General features: G+C 30.6%; 1 long non-coding RNA gene across 1 annotated transcript; it reads right to left on the reverse strand.

Annotated features, from left to right (window-relative positions):
- Window positions 1–292: 292 nt before the first annotated feature.
- Window positions 293–1,294, reverse strand: LOC107060410 (uncharacterized). Its single transcript, XR_001473342.1, has 3 exons — window positions 1,153–1,294; window positions 934–1,047; window positions 293–528 (listed from the first exon to the last, which is right to left on the reverse strand). It is a non-coding gene; the product is annotated as an uncharacterized lncRNA (long non-coding RNA).
- Window positions 1,295–4,007: the final 2,713 nt, after the last annotated feature.

Below are 4,007 nucleotides of genomic sequence, written 5' to 3' on the forward strand. Positions count from 1 at the left end.
AATGTCTCGAATATAGATATTGACAAAAGTGAGTTTCTTTTGAGTAGGGTATATATAGTTGTTGTTCATTCCAACCTTTGAAGATCGCTATTTGTTGCATATTTGAAAGGCGAAGTATGTGATAAGCCATGAAGAAAACTTAGTTACCCAAGAAACAAGTTTATCAGCTTTTGCCCATTGGACCTATAAACCAATAGTGACTAGAAGATTGCTTCTTTGGTTTGACACAGTTAGCAACTACCGGATTGTTAGCATAGAAAAACAAAGACTTTGATGAAGTAGAAAGAGAAACAACAAACCAACCACATTGTCAAAATAACATATATGAATAGCAGGCATGTTGCACACATACTATATTATTTGTTCAATTATAAAGAAGATTAGAACCAAATTAGACACACGACCACCATGTCAATGAGGACTAAAAATGTCACATGATTATTCTTAATTTATAACAAAGTAATGTCAGAAAAGAGTTGGATACTGCTCAGCCTGCTGTCTCACTCGTCTCTTATACTCAACATTATCCTGCAAAATCAAGGTCACATATTGTAATGAAAAGCCAAAAAATAGGAAATAATATGATTTACTCAATTATCACATTTCAAATGCACCATATTCTATGAATGGAAACTAAAATTTAATTTTCTCATTACCAATTTAACCAAAATTTGTAAGTAATCTATTGACATTTGGAATCCCTCCTACAATCCAATAGTATCTCTAAAACAGATTTAATGTATTTAATATATAGTAAATTTTATTTTTTTATCTAAGCATCCAAGTAAACGACTTCTCAACAGGAATCATCATAGAATTTCAGATATACAAGCTATTATTATGAGTAGTTCCAATAGACAAAATCAAAATGGCAACTTAAAGATTTTTTTTTAAAAAATCTCAATGAAGTACACATCAAGCTTGAGTAGTTACCTGTATGTATATATTATAACCTTCTATTTGTGCTAGATAATTAGGGCTCGGCCAATCAAGCAAATAATGAATACCCATTAGAATTTGTTTCACTGTAATGACAGGACTCCACCCCTAAACAAGGTTATAAAAACACAATAACCATAAGAGTAATCTTGAAGCCGATATACAAATTTACAAAACTAACAAAGTAACAAAACAACAATGACAAGAACTTACATGGTCCTGATTAAGGATAGACTGCAGACGTACTTTTCCTGATGGATAGACATTAGGATGAAAGAAACCTTGAGGAAACTTGCACTTGGGTGGCTTAGTTTTCACTAAAGTGCATTGTCATTGGATAAAAGCCTTGCCCAGTCAGTCTGTACCATATCAGTTAAATATAGAGTTCAGAACCTAAATAAGCCACAAAAACATGAAAGTGACCAAAATAAGCCACTACTTTAGTAAGTAACTAAAATAGGCTTAGTGGAAGAAAAAATTCCACTTTATTTGATATTCTAAACGTTTTTCGTTAGTCTCATAACGTGTATATTTTAATATATAACGGAACTATTTCCTACACTTTATAAAATGAAACTATTTCTTACACTTTATAAAGTGTAAGTTTTTCTTACACTTTGTAAAGTGGAACTTTTTCTTCCACTTTATAAAGTGGAAGAAAATCTTACACTTTATAAAAGTTACTTTACCTTTTCACTTTCATGGCTTCCAAACTTCACTTTGAAGTTAATAGTTGATGGTCCCAATCCGACAATTGAAGCAACCCTACACTAAAAAATCAAAATCTTGAAAGATTGGAGTAGCACAACCCGACAACATAACAATCCGACCCTACAAATTATAAAAATTAGGTACTTTTTTTCATCTCATATTTTCATTACTTTAAAATGATTTTGTAATTTGTTCAAAATTTCAGCAAGTCTTATACAATGTGCATGCAATTACTAAATATTAAGTTAGAAAAAAAAGTCATTAATTTGAAATAAACAAAATGAATTACACTGTTGGATTGGTATTGCAAAATTGTATTTCACTACAAGAGAACAGGTCATTAGCGAGAGACTAAATCCCTAGCTAACTTACAAAATTCCTAGCTAACATCGTTTTTGCTAGGAAAATGACCGTAGCAACCTTTTGTAGCTAATACGCTCTTAGCTAAAATTTTGTTAGGAAAACGTTGTTAGCCTAGCTAATTTAGCTAGAATATTTTTCTAGGAAACATATCCAAGCAAATAATAGCTAGGATTATTCCTAGGTAACTTCATAGCAAACAACTCTCTTTTGCTTGGACATTTTTTAAGCTAATATGTAAACATCCTAGCTTTTTCTTGGCTTGATTTGTTATGTTTTCATGACCCCTAGCTTACTTTTAGAAGCAACCAAAATTACTTAAATTTCACATATCATGAAATAAAAATTGAATCCATTCAAATTACACTAATTCATTAACTATACTATGCATTATTTGCACAACCATTTCAAAATGGTATGTCCTTCAGAAATGAATAACATGTATACAAATAAAATTGAACATATCTGAAGTTTTAAAAACATAAAAATTAGCTCCATGTCAACTTAAGCTCAAAAACATCAACATAAGCTTCTTGTTGGCATTGTCCTCCAACTTAGCGTCTCCAGCTCCATTTGTTGGCATGTTTCTTCAAATTTAATGTCTCCTTATAGTACTTCAATACCAATTCATCCCTTGGTGTAGAAATCCCATCAACCTTCTCCTTAATAAGTTTTTTATAAATGTGTTACTAAAAAAAAGAAGATAATTAGTCATTTTGAATAATAAAATAAATCAAATAACAAGTAAAGAGACATAAATAATTTGAACTAAGCAAATTGGTCTAATGAAGTATACATTAGATTATTTTACAGGTTTTAACAGAAGAAGAATGACACATTATTAGTAAAAGGAATCAAACACCAAAAGATTAAAGACATCAACGAGTATACTACTAAATTTTTATTGAACATTTAGGCTATAATGTATGAACAAAGAAGATATTTTGGGAGGCTTTCATACCATGTAAACTCACACGAGTTCTATGTTTTTGTAAAACTTTTTTGACTTTGGATTAATGAAAGGATGAAAATTGTTTATTTAGAAAAACAATAACCATGTTTTTGGTTCACATGGATATCTTAAGAATGTACTTCAATTCGTGGGTATACCTTGGGAATGTTATTGGCCAATCATTCCATTTTAAACAACTTTCCAGAATAAAAAGTCAGCACCATTCCATACCCCATCATATAGAGAAACTTCTTTTAATTTTGGACAGAAGTATACAATTAATCAGATAGCATATTCTCAAACATATTAAAGAAAGACACAATATATAATATGCCCTTTAACTTAGCTTGAGGTGGCATCTACACCCTTTAATTTTTTATCTGCACAAGTAAACACTTAAACTTGTATAAAGTTGAATAAACTTGTAAACGCGTCTTGCGTGATATAATACACATATGACACCATTTATGATGATGTGTAGGATGCAAATTGCTATGTAGGACGCCAAGTAAGACGCATGTGTTTACTTGTTCAGCTCTATATAAGTTGAAGTGTCTGCTTGTGCATAACCAAAGTTAGAGGGTGTAGACGCAAAATGAAGCCAAGTTAAAGGCATGTTTATGTATTATTCCATAAAGAAAATAACTACTATCACTTCTAGTTCCTACTAATTACCGAATAAGGACTAGAATAACAAGTACTCCTTCCATTAAGCAAAAACATAGTATTATCAGTATATCACCAAAACCAAAGCACATCAAAATAAAGCTTAGCAGAAATGCAAATCAAAAATTTTATGTAGTGGCAATAAATATTAACTCCTAAATAAATTGAACCATAACCTAAGTCCTTGAAATGAGAAACACAAGTGAAAGTCAATCCAAATCTAAAAACAAAAGTCAACACCATTCATTCTGCAACTCATATTAATTTTAATTTAGTTAACTTTTCTGCATCCTTATTAGGAACACTAAATGCTTACCAAGCCCTACATTAACTAACATAATTACTACATAAAATCTATACAACAAAGAAACAAGTTAAA

This window comes from Solanum tuberosum, unplaced genomic scaffold (genome assembly GCF_000226075.1).
Source record: "Solanum tuberosum cultivar DM 1-3 516 R44 unplaced genomic scaffold, SolTub_3.0 scf00079, whole genome shotgun sequence".
NCBI classification, from domain to species: domain Eukaryota; kingdom Viridiplantae; phylum Streptophyta; class Magnoliopsida; order Solanales; family Solanaceae; genus Solanum; species Solanum tuberosum.